Below are 13,855 nucleotides of genomic sequence, written 5' to 3'. Positions count from 1 at the left end.
AGAATATACCTTCTTCTCAGCATCTGGTGGTACCTTCTCCAAAATTGACCATACAATTTGTCACAAAAACAGGTCTCAACAGATACAGGAAGGTAGAAATAATGTCGTGTATCCTATCAGATCATCACAGAATAAGACTGGTCTGCAATAACAACAAAAACAACAGAAAGCCCATCTGTACATGGACTTTGAGCAACGCTCTACTCAGTGATAACTTGGTCAAGGAAGAAATAAAGAAATTAAAGACATTTTAGAATTTAATGTAATGAAGGCACAACATACCCAAACTTATGGGACACAATGAAAGCAGTGCTAAGAGGAAAACTCATAGCTCTGAGTGCCTCCAAAAAGAAAGTGGAAAGAGCATACAGTAGCAACTTGACCGAACACCTAAAAGCTCTAGAGCAAAAAGAAGCAAATACATCCAAGACACGAGTGGACAGCAGGAAATAATCAAACTCAGGGCTGAAATCAACCAAGTAGAAACAAAAAGACTATACAAAGAATAAACAAAACCAGGAATTGGTTCTTTGGGAGAATCAACAAGATAGATAAACCCTTAGCCAGACTAACCAGAGGGCACAGAGAGTGCTTCCAAATTAACAGAATCAGAAATGTAAAGGGAGACTTAACAACAGAATACAGATCCTACTACAAAAGCCTATATTCAACAAAACTGGAAAATCTGGATGAAATGGACAATTTTCTAGACAGATACCAGGTACCAAAGTTAAATCAGGATCAGATAAACCATCTAAATGGTCTCATAAGCCCTAAAAATTAGAGGCAGATATTCAAAGTCTCTCAACCAAAAACAGCCCAAGACCATATGAGTTTAGTGCAGAATTCAATCTGACCTTTATAGAAGTCCTCATACCAATACTGTCCAAACTATTCCACAAAATAGAAACAGAAGGAGCACTACCCAATTCCTTCTATGAAGGCACAATTAAGCTTATACCTAAACCACACAAAAACCCAATGAAGAAAGAGAACTTCAGGCCAATTTCCCTTTTCCCAAAAATACTCAACAAAATTCTCCCAAACTGAACCCAAGGACTCATCAAAGTGACTCATCCATCATGATCAAGTAGGCTTCATCCCAGAGATGCAGGAATGGTTCAATATACAGAAATTAATCAACGTAAATTACTATGTAAACAAACTCAAAGAAAAAAACACAATCATCTCATTAGATGCTGAGAAAGCATTTGGCAAAATGCAGTACTCCTTCATGGTAAAAATCTTGGCAAGATCAGGAATTCAAGGCACATACCAAAACCTAGTAAAAGCAATATACAGCAAACCAGTAGTCAACATTAAAGTAAATGGAGAGAAACATTAAGCAATCCCACTAAAATCAGGGACTAGACAAGGCTGCCCACTCTCTCCCTACTTATACCAGAGCAATTAGACAACAAAAGCAGGTCACAGAGATACAAACTGGAAAGGAAGTAGTCAAAATATCACTATTTGCAAATGATATGACAGTATACTTAAGTGACCCTAAAAATTCCACCAGAGCACTCCTAAACCTGATAAACAACTTCAGCAAAGTGGCTAGATATAAAAAAATCATCTCATCCAAATCAGTATCCTTCCTCTATTCAAAGGATAAACACGGGGCTGGGGATTTAGCTCAGTGGTAGAGCGCTTACCTAGGAAGCGCAAGGCCCTGGGTTCGGTCCCCAGCTCCGAAAAAAAGAACAAAAAAAAAAAAAAAGGATAAACAGGCTGAGAAAGAAATTAGGGAAATGACACCCTTCATAATATTCACAAATAATATGGTATACCTTGGTGTGACTCTAACCAAACAAGTGAAAGATCTGTATGACAATAGCTTCAAGTCTCTGAAGAAAGAAATTGAAGATCTCAGAAGATGTAAAGATCTCCCATGCTCATGGATTGGCAGGATTAATATAGTAAAAATGGCCATATTGCAATCCCCATCAAATTTCCAACTCAATTCTTCATAGAGTTAGAAAGAACAATTTGCAAATTCATGTGGAGTAACAAAAAACCCAGGATAGCAAATCTATCCTCAACAATAAAAGAACTTCTGGGAGAATCACCTCACCATCCCTGACCTCAAGCAGCATTGCAGAGCAATAGTGATAAAAACTGCATGGTATTGGTACAGAGACAGGCAGGTAGATCAGTGGAATAGAATTGAAGACCCAGAAGTGAACTCACACACCTATGGTCACTTGATCTTTGAAAAGGGGCTAAAACGATTCAGTGGAATAAGACAGCATTTTCAACAAATGGTGCTGGTTTCACTGGCAGTCAGCATGTAGAAGATGCAAATTGATCCATTCTTGTCACCCTGGACAAAAATCAAGTCCAAGTGGATCAAGGTCCTCCACATAAAACCAGAAACACTCAAACTAATACAAGAAAAAGTGGGGAAGAGTCTCGAACGCAGGGGCACTGGGGAAAATTTCCTGAACAGAACACCAATGGCTTATGCTCTAAGATCAAGAATCAACAAATGGAACTTCATAAAATTGCAAAGCTTCTGTAAAGCAAGGGCCACTGTCATTAGGACAAAATGGCAACCAACAGATTGGAAAAGGATCTTTACCAATCCCACATCTGATAGAGGGCTAATATCCAAAATATACAAAGAACTCAAGCAATTAGACTCCAGATTATCAAATAACCCTGTTTAAAAAGTTGGGTACAGGGGTTGGGGATTTAGCTCAGTGGTAGAGCGCTTGCCTAGCAAGCGCAAGGCCCTGGGTTCAGTCCCCAGCTCAAAAAAAAAAAAAAAAAAAAGTTGGGTACAGAGCTAAACAAAGAATTCTCAGTTGAGGAATATTGAATGGCTGAGAAGCACCTAAAGAAATGTTCAACATCCTTAGTCACCAGGAAAATGCAAATCAAAATAACACTGAATTTCAATCTCACACCAGTCAGAATGGCTAAGATCAAAACCTCAGTTGACAGCAGATGTTGGCAAGGATGTGGAGAAAGAGGAACACTCCTCTATTGTTCGTGGGATTGCAAGCTGATACAACCACTTTGGAAATCAGTCTGGAGGTTCCTCAGAAAATTGGACATTCCACTACCTGAGGACCCAGCTTTACTTCTCCTGGGCATATACCCAAAAGATGCTCCAACATGTAACAAAGGCACATGCTCCACTATGTTCATAGCAGCCTTATTTGTAATAGCCAGAAGTTGGACACACCCCAGATGTCTCTCAACAGGAATGGATACAGAAAATGTGGTACATCTACATAATGGAGTACTACTCAACTAACAAAAACAATGACTTCATGAAATTCATCGGCAAATGGATGGAACTAGAAAATGTCATCCCGAGTGAGGTAACCCAATCACAAAAAGCGCGTATGGTACGCAATCACTGATAAGTGGATATTATCCAAAAAGCTCGGTTTTCCCCAGATACAATCCACAGACCACATGATGTTCAAGAAGAACGACCAAAGTGAAGATGCTTCAGTCCTTCTCAGAAGGGGAAACAAAAATATCCATAGGAAGAAATACAGAGACAAAGTTTAGAGCAGAGACTGAAGGAAAGGCTGTCCAGAGACTGCCCCACCTGCGGATCCAGCCCTTATACATACAGTCACCAAACCTAGACAACATTGCTGATGTCAAGAAGTGCATATTCACAGGAACCTGGTATAGCTGTCTCCTGAGAAGCTCTGCCAGAGCATGGCAAATATAGAGGTGGATGCTTGCAGCCAACCATTGAGCTGAGAACAGGGTCCCCATTGGAGGAGTTAGAGAAATGATTGAAAGAGCTGAAGGAGCTTGCAACCCCATAAGAACACCAATACCAAACAACCAGCGCTCCCAGGGACTAAACCACCATCCATGAGTACATATAGACTGAACCATGGCTCCAGCTGCATATGAAGCAGAGGATGGCCTTGTTGGGCACCAATGGTAGGAGAAGTCTTTGGTCCTGCCAAGGCTGGACTTCCCCAGTGGAAGGAAATGTCAGGACGGGGAGGCAAGAAAGAGTGGGTGAATGGGTGGGGGAAACACCCTCAAAGAAATAGGGGGAGGGGAAATAAGGAGGTTTATGGATGGGAAATCCAGAAAGGGGATAACATTTGAAATGTAAAGAAAAAAATCCAATAAAAAAAAAAGCTCAGAGCACAATAGATGCTGACAATGATGTGGAAAAGAGGTACACTCCTCCATTACTGTTGGGATTGAAAACTAGTATAACTCCTTCAAATCAATCTGGTGATTCCTCAGAAAATTTGAAGTAGTTCTACCTGAGTACCTAGCTATACCTCTCCTGGGCATATACCCAAAAGATGCTCCAACATATAGCAAGGACACATGCTCCACTATGTTCATAGCAGCCTTATTTATAATAGCCAGAAACTGGAAAGAAACCTCAACAGAGGAATGGATACGAAAAATGTTGTACATTTCGACATAGTGAAATTCTACTCAGCTATTAAAAGCAAGGACATCATGAATTTTGCAAGTAAATGGATGGAACCAGAAAATACCATCCTAAGTGAGGTAACCCAGACCCAAAACATGGAAACACAGGCACAAAAAAATGGAGCCGAGACTGAAGGAAAGGACATCCAGAGAGCTCCTCACTTTAGGATCCATGTTTTGCATAGACACCAAACCCTGACACTATTGTGGATGCCAAGATGATGTGCTTGAAGACAGGAGCCTGGCACGGCTGTCCTCTGAGAGGCTCTACCAGCACCTGACTGAGACAAATGCAGATACTTAAAGTCAACCATTGGACTGAGCTGGGGGACCCCTTTGGAATAGTTATAGGAAGGACTGAAGGAACTGAAGAAAATTGCAACCTTATAGAAAGAACAACAGCATCAACTAACTGAACCCCTCATAGCTCCCAGGGATTAAGTCACCAATCAAAGAACATACATGGGCTGGTCCATGGTCCTCACTATACATGTAGCAGAGGACTGTCTTGTCCTGCCTAAGTGGGAAGGGATGTGCTTGGTTTTGTGAAAGTTTGATGCCCCAGAGAAAGGGCATCCTAGAGGGATGCGGTGGGAGTGGGTGGGTGGGGTAGAACCCTCTTAGAGTTGGAGGGGAGTGAGCATGGGTTGGGGGGCCTGTGGAGGGGGAACCAGAAGGGGCAATATGTAAATAAATAAAATATTAATAAATATAAAATAAAATGTAGATGTAATCATTTCATTCTTATCACTTAGGAAGAGTATAAGTTTTTTAGGAGTGGTGGTCAAATCAGGACAAAGAGATGAAGAACGAGACAGACAGACAGACAGATAGATAGAGGCACTTTCTAGAGATATAGATAAATGAGAGATAAATGGGTGACTGATATATGATTGATAGCTAGGAAGTTGATAGACATTACTTAGAAGATGATACATAGGTGAACAGGTGATTGGTTGACAATAGGTAAATATATTGATATTTGATCAACAGAGCTAATTAACACAGATAATTAGATAAATAGATGATTGCTTAGTATATAATCAAGAATTGATTATGGATGGATGTTTGATTAGTAAATAAATATATTATGTGTATCATTACAGTATCATTCCAACTTATCATTGGTCATATTAGATAATATTGTCTACTTACAAAAACAAAAAGCAAGCAAATACAGCTGGCCTTCTCCTTACATTCTACATCTGTGACTCTACAATTGAAAATATTTTAGTTACATCTGTTCTATCTATACAGGCCCCCTCTTTTTCGGTCATTGTTTCTTTTTTTTTTTTTTTTTTTTTTGGTTCTTTTTTTCGGAGCTGGGGACCGAACCCAGGGCCTTGTGCTTCCTAGGTAAGCGCTCTACCACTGAGCTAAATCCCCAGCCCTCGGTCATTGTTTCTTAAACAATACACTATGGTGATTATAAGTGTTTGCCCTTTGTTGGCTATAAGCACTCACGGATGGTTAGCAGTGCATGGGAGGATATGTAGGCTACACGCAAGAACCACAGCACTTTACATCAAGGGCTTGAGCCTCAGTTGTTCTTGGTGTCTATGGGGGGTCCTTGGAACCAGTACCCTTCAGAGACACCAGGGACAACTTCACTTTCTTCGGTTATATCTTAGAGAAATAATGTTTATTCAATCATGAATCTGGCATATGATGTTTAATTCACACTAAGCTTTATTAGTAAAATGATGAATATTTTCCAAAGTTTGGAGAATATGGATCTAATTGAAGCGCATTCTTTTATTGTATATAGCTACATAAATGAGCCTTACCTGAAGTCTACAGATGACAGGAGGTCTGTCCTCAGAAGATTGTGTGTGTGTGTGTGTGACCTCATGTGTGCACAGGTATATATGTGTGTGGACAGACTTGAGTGTCATTCCACAGGTGATGTGCCCTCTTGTTTTTCTTTTACTGTTTCTCTTTCTCTGTCCCTCCCTTTCTCCCTCCCTCCTTCCCTTCCTTTTTTTTGAGTTAGTATCTCTCAGGGGTCTGAAGCTCACCAAGTAGTCCAGACTGGCCATATAGCAAGCCAGGGATCTTCCTGTCTCCACTTCCCCAATAGTGGGATTGTAAGTGCATACTCCACATCCAGATGCCCTCTCCCATTGGTTTTGAGAATCATGTTCAAGTACTTTATCAATTGAGCCAGCCATTTGCCCAGATTCTCCCTGGATGTTTCTTAATGCATCAATTTATCAGTTAAGGAGCTGCTGGCCTCTGAGGGTAGGGTGAATCTTTGAGTGCGTTCTGAGCATGCAACTTGCCTGTCATTATACACCAGCAGTGGGGTCTCTGGAATCAAAATGGCACAAACTCTGATCCCATATTCAAATAGCCAAGCTGAGGGCAGGGAAGATGGTTCAGTGGCAAAGTGCCTGCTATACAAACATTCAAGACATGAATTTGAACCCACAATAAAGCCAGACATGGTCATGTACATCTGTAGTCCCAGTATCTCTACAGAGATGAGAGACAGTCCCCAGAAGCTCACAGGCCAGCAAGTCAGGCCTTTGTGGTGGGAAACAAGAAACCCTGTCTCAAACAAGGTAGAAGGCAAGGGCAGACCCATATGGTTGGTTACACTTCTAGGATGATTCCTGGTGAAGGACCCCTGACCCAGGTCCCACACACAGAAACCCTGCTCTTGAACTATTACTATTACTTGTGTGTGCTCGTGTGCCATCGGGTGCTCTGAGGGGATCACTGACTTCTCAGTGACTTTGAGGTCTCCTCATAAAAAGAGTTAAATTACCATCTCAGGATCCAGACTGCTGAATCTGAGTTTCTTGGCTAGTCTATGGCCATCTCCTTTCTGTGAAGTAAAGATGGGAGGTACTTTCTACCTCTAGAGGCTGGTGGGAAGGTACTGAGAGTTAATGGGTACTAGGCCTATAACTGGCTTATGGCTTATAGCAGGCAAACGACTTGACTGACTTCTCTGAGCCCCCTCCTTTGAATTGCCTATTGGGTTCAGCCACTATCCTTGCACCACCTTAAGGCATCCTACAAGCAGTCTGGGAAGTTTGTGTTATGCCAGTTCACAGATGATGAACTGAGGGCAGAGAGGGGACACATGGGCAACACATAGTTCCCACAACCAGAAACTAGCAGAACCAGAGCTTGACCTGAACATCTCTGACTGCTGTGGAGGGAGAAAGGACAGAGGACACCAGGAAGTTGACAGACTGTACAGTGATCTGGCTAACTGTAGTAGGTTTTAGTATCCTTAAAGAAGATTTTGGGCTTTGGACCAATTGCTTTGTGTGTCTTCTAGTAGCTTAGGAGTCTTGGGTATTTGATGAGACTCAGAATCTGGGCAGAGCAGAAGGCAACAGAAAACTACCCTCTCAGACTGAGTTCCTTTGCTCTCTATGTCAGGTGAGGTTGACCTGCTGACCAATCACAGGCATGCTCACTCCCCCCAACCCCCACGCCTGGGCATCTACTCGACTCTTGGGGCATCTGAGGACACAGAGGATGTTATCTTGGCCTGACAAAGCCACTGGGTCTAGGTCACTGAGGCCTAGTTTCCAGGGAATGCATCTGGTGAGGCTGCAGGTAACCTAGACAGGCAGTTGGCATTGTCCCTAGAGGGTACTTCCCACGGGACCCAGGCAAGGACAGTCACCTCACCCTGATGTGAATGTGATTCCCAGAGATGGCACTGGGGATTGCAGAAGTAGTTCCTGAAGCTAAAAACATCTGCAAATGCTCTGTGTCCTTCTCTACTTGTACAGACATCACAATGATGATGGTGTCCCCAACACGATGCTGAGGGATTCTCACACGGAATTCACAATCATATTTAATACTCATAATCATATTTAATACTCAGTCCTGTGAGAAAGGGGCTTTGTTTTGGAGGTAAAACTCAGAGACTCATGCACGCTTGGGCAAGTGCTCTACCACAGGGCTATTGTCCCATCTTTTTTGTTGCTAAATGTTGAGAGGTTCCGCTAAATTGCTTGAACACTTACCTTGCATTCACTTTGTAGCCCAGACAGGCCTTGAACTCCTGATCCTTCTGCCTCAGCTTTCTAAGCAGTGGGAGACTTCAGACCTACTGGGTCTGAATCTCATCTCCACTTTAGAATAGACCTTAAATAAGATGCTTATACAAACTGAGCAGGCTAAGGGCTCTTTAGAGGGCAAAGAACGGAGTTAGAACATCAATCCTTGGAAGCCTGACTTGTTACCAGTGGGCTGTATCTCACCCTGATCATGACCCTTTCAGGTTTTTGTACCCCTCAGTTGTAAGGCTGGGCCCTGGTGTGGTTTGCCTTAAGCTGGGTACAAAGGAGGACTCAGCCAAAGACCGGGAAGGAGAGTAAATCCATGCACAGTGCTAGAGCCTGCTCTTTCACTGGCACCTGGTGTGCACCTCACAGAAAGAAGGCAAGATATGTCATGTGCCCTTGACCTGAATGATACAAGATTCTGGCAGACGAAGAAGATCCAATAGGATGAAGTGACGTCCCCCAAACATACAACTAGGAAGACAGCCAAACTCAAACCTAAGGGGCTCTTGAGAAGGCAATGAGTTCAGAGTCCACAACAGCTTGCAGAGGGGCTGTATATCCAACCCAGGTCAGAATGGAACCCTGGAAAGATCTTATCAGCTGTCAAACCTGGGCTAGCCAGTGCCAGCCCATGCCTGATACCCCACCACCTATTTAGGACTCTCCTAGGAATTTCCAGCTCTGCCATTCATTTACCTGTGACAAGAAACAGTAGCCGTGCCTAGCCAGGGGCCCAAGGTCACAGGCTTAGAGAAGGCACCACCTACGTCTGCTCTATCCTGTCTGTACCCCAGCACACACAGGATCTCCATTTATCCATGAGTTCCATGCTATTTGCTGTGCATGGTGATAAGCATGGAGAAACACTAGTAAGCACTAGTAAGGAAGACTGGTTCATGAAGACACCTTGCCCATTTCAATTACCATACTTAGGTCATTGTCCCCAAACTCTTATAAATAAGCTACCTTAAAGTTTTGAAGGCTCTTGTATCTTGAAATAAATTTAGACTTACTAGAAGCTCCTGAAATTATAGAGTCCCCATGTGGCTTTGCCCAGCTCATGTGGGCTTAAACAGCCTACAAAGGTAGAGCCTTTTTAAGCAAAGGAAACTATACCAGCATCTCTAACCCACACCTTACTCAGATGCACCAGTGTTCACATGCAATCGTGGTTCTTCCAATGGAGCATACCCTGGAATTGTATCCTGCAGAGACATTAGTACTGATGCTGTCATGTTTGAGACTCGGATTTGTTCTGCCACCACCAAGATTTCACCACTGTATTCCTGTGGCCTCATTCCCATTGGGTCCCTTTACCGTCATGCTAGTCACACTGTTCCCAACCTTAAGCTCTGGGTACTTCTGACCTGTTGACAAGTTCTATCATTTGTCATTTTGAGGTATTCTTTTAAATGCCACCATGCAGCCTTTATCCTTTTTTGATTGGATTTTTTTCTCTTGGCATAATGTCCTGGAGAGCTGGCCAAGTGGGTGAATATTATCAGCATTCATTCCTTCTTGTGGCCAAATAAAAGCTGATTCACCCACTTGTCTTTTGAAGGTCATTTGGGCTGTTTCTGGTTTGGAGCTATTACAAATAAAGCTGTTGTGAGGGTTCATGAACACTATTCAGCACAAACATTCTCTTTCATGTTCAATAGAAATGTACAGGAAAGCAAGGGCTGGGCCTCAGGGAGCATGTACACTCTAAAAGTCTCATTCCTGTTACTGTTATTGTATGTGCCTGTGCACATGGCACAGTGTGCGTGTGGAGGTTCCAGCAAGCACAACTCTTTCCTTCCGCCTTCAGCCTTGAATTCCAGGAATGGAGCTTAGGCCATCAGACGACACTGCAAGCACTTTTACCTGCTGAGTCAGCTATGCAGTCTCTGTGTATCTAACATTGTAAGAAGCGACCAGGGACTGGAGAGTCAAGTGATTAAGAACACTGGCTGCTCTTGGAGAGGGCCCAAACCTGGCACCCACATGGCAGCTCACAACCACCTGTCACTCTATTTCCAGGGAATAAGATGCCTTCCTCTGACTTTCTGAGGCACCTAGCCATGCATGTGGTGTACTACATACATACAGACAGGCAGGCAGGCAGGCAGGCAGACAGAACACTCATATACATAAAATCAAATGAAAAAAAAACTAAAAGAAAAGCTACCAAATGTGCTCTGAGTTGATGTATCCTTTTAGATTCCCATCAGCAATTCTGAAGAAACACATGATTATGCCAACACTTACTACATCTGAAAGTTTTTTTGAGTCAGACTAACAGTTGATGATTGTGGCTTTATTTTGGCATTTCTCTCATAGCCAAAGGCCTACCTAGTTATAATGTGCCTCTCTCTACCTTTGACCCATTTTAGAAAGGGATTTTAAAAATTGTATGTTTATTTGAGGCCCACGTGCGCGGGCATGAGTGCGTGTAGGCCACAGTATACACGTGGAGGTCAGAGGTCAATCCCCTCCCTCCACCATGTGGGACCTGGAGCTTAAACTCAGGTCTCTAGGTACAGTAGCAAGTGTCTTTACCCACAGGGTCATCGCTATGGCCCTGGAATTTGGGGGTTCACTTAAGTTTTAAAAGTTCTTTACATGTTACCAATTTTTTGTTTGCTTGTCTTTGTTTTCCTCATAGGCTCTATTTCCAGCTTCTCAACTGAATATCACTGGATAGCACTGTATTTCCAGATTCTTAACTGGTCCTTCTAGAAAGTGTAGGTTTTAAAGTTTGATGATATCCACCTTGCCATCTTCCTTCCCTAGGGACTGTGCTTTGAAATTATGTTCAGGAAGCTTCAGCTAACATGAGCCGCAAAGCCTTTCTCTTACACTTTCTTAAAAATTTCTATAGTTTTATATCTCACACTTATATCTGTGATTCATTAGGAGTCAAGGTTTGTATTTGAGCTTCATATTTTTGTCTGTAGGGAGCTGGGTTATTTTGCTTCATGAACAGGGTATTCACTCATCTCTGGTTAGTGCCCCTTGAGTCTCACCAGTGTTTACAGTTTTCATTTTAATGTCTGTATTAGGGGTTGGGGATTTAGCTCAGTGGTAGAGCGCTTGCCTAGAATAGTGCAAGGCCCTGGGTTCGGTCCTCAGCTCCGAAAAAAAGAAAGAAAAAAAAATGTCTGTATTAGCTTTACTAGGTTTATACCTTAAGGTTTTGAGTGATTATAAATGACATTATAATTTTCCTTTTGGACTTAATTGTTCATTGATTACAAGTCGGATCACTTGGACACGATTGAATTTTGTGTATTGGTCCTGTGTCTTGTGGTGTCCAGTGATATTTGTCAGCTCTAGGAATTGTTTCTTATGTTTAAGGTTTCTCGTTGCTCTTCTGGGGATCTCAGCTCTGTTCCTCAGCTCTACAGGTCTCTATCTCGGCTCTAGGACACTTGAGCTTCTTGCACCTGCCTAGCCAGTGTCCTGTGGTCACAGAGCCTGGCAAGGAGGAGCAAGGAGCCTAAAGACATACCTTAGGGCTTTTTCCTACTTGTAGTCAGACTGGGGCAAGCATTACATGAAGGCTATCAAGGCCTCCCTGCTGGACCTGGAACACAAAGGGACTGAGATTGAAGGACAAGACTGTGAAGGTCAGCTTCATTTCTTTGTTGACTTAAAACAAACAAACAAAAATAAAAAAAAAAACAACTGAGAAAAAAAGGTTTATTTGGCTCACACTTTCAGGTTGCAGTCCATCACTGAGGGAGGAGAGGAAGCAGAAGTCACAGAGGAAGCCTGCTTCCTGCATGCCCCTTCCTGGCTTGCTCAAACAGCTTTCTCATACAGGCCGGGTCCACCTGCCCCAGGGGTGGCACTGCCCATAGTGGGTTGGCCCCTCCCTTGCCAATCAACAATCAAGAAAATGTCTCCCAGACATGCCCACACGGGCCACTTAGATTAAGGAAGTTCACCTCTTGAGCCTCCCTTAGATCAAGCTGGACTGTAGTGTGTTGACAGCCAAGGGAATGGAGCTGTACACTGTTCCAAGCCAGCTTACAACTTTTGTGATCAAGTTACCTGAATTTTATTTTTACAAGTTAAGACGCGAGCTTTTACATTGCTATCTCATCAACATTCCAGAAAAGGAACAGCTGATTAACCCCATGTACATAACTCAGACTGCCTGGTCCAAATTCTAAAGCCACTGGGTGACTCTGAAAAAGTTACCAAACTTCTTTGTGGACCACTTTCCTCTTGGATAACAACAGTACCCACATCAGAATGCAAAACGGGGCTTACAAAAATAGCAAACTTGCTGTTCTTTTTAAAAATTGAAAAGTGCAGGGGCTATAGAGATGGCTTGACAGGAAAAGAGCTTAAGTTTGGGTTCTCTGCATCTGTGTAAAAAAACAGGCGTAGCAGCATGCTTCAACAGGGCTGAGGGACTAGACAGGTACATCCCTGGTGCTCCCTGATTGACCAGTCGGTCTAGGTTAGGCAGCAAGCTCCGGGCGAAAGACCCTGTCTCTAAAAACAAGGTAGAAAAGAGACCTGATGTCGACCTCTGACCTCCATTCCCATCTGTGCAACTAAACTTATATGCATACACAACACACATACACACACATACATGTGTGTGCATGAGTCTGCTCACATACACAGATTTCTAACACCTTGTAAAGTACAAATAAAATTATGTAAAACATGGGAATTAAAAACAGACACAAGTCCCATATTTGCTTCTTGCACCACGCCTGAGGAGCACTGGTCTCTGATGTGGTAGGGTGCTCATGGAGAACATGGCTATGGCTGTCCTTCCTTCTCCCTGACTTCTTGGACATACACATGGAGAGTGTGTTCAGAGAAGTGAGACTTCTGAGTCAGGAGATGTGCTCGTTCCTGACTTTAATAGCTCCTGCCCACACTGCACTCGGGGAGGCCATATCCACTTACAGGGCTGGGCATTTCCACTTCTCCACACCGACAGCAACACTTGATATGGTCAGCCCTCAGTCCTCTGGGGAAGGAGCAAGCAGGAAGGGAGTGTGGCATCCTGAGGAGACACCCTTCATCCTCAGCCAGTCCATGTGCTCATGAAATGAATTTTTCATGACTTAAGCAATGAACAGTGGGTTGTAAGCAATGCCTTTCCACCCAGGAGCCTGAGCACTTTTTCATCTATCATGGGAGGAAGATACACCTGCTAACCCAGACGTTCGGGGTCACGATTGCTAATGTAAGGAGGTCTGTGAGGGGCCACGGGGCAACAGTGCAGATGTCAACAGTCAGGTGGATGAAGGTGTCTGCAGTAGCTGCCAGACAGACTTCTAAACACTTTACATGTGAAGGCTCAGGTACACCCATGGAGTAGATGTTACTCTTCACTCTTTTTTTTTAAATATTTATTCATTTATTTCATGTAT

Source organism: Rattus norvegicus, chromosome 10, assembly GCF_021556685.1.
Source record: "Rattus norvegicus strain SHRSP/BbbUtx chromosome 10, alternate assembly SHRSP_T2T, whole genome shotgun sequence".
In the NCBI taxonomy this organism is placed as follows: domain Eukaryota; kingdom Metazoa; phylum Chordata; class Mammalia; order Rodentia; family Muridae; genus Rattus; species Rattus norvegicus.
The sequence above is the reverse complement of the archived record's forward strand: the minus strand, read 5'-3'. Positions refer to the sequence as shown.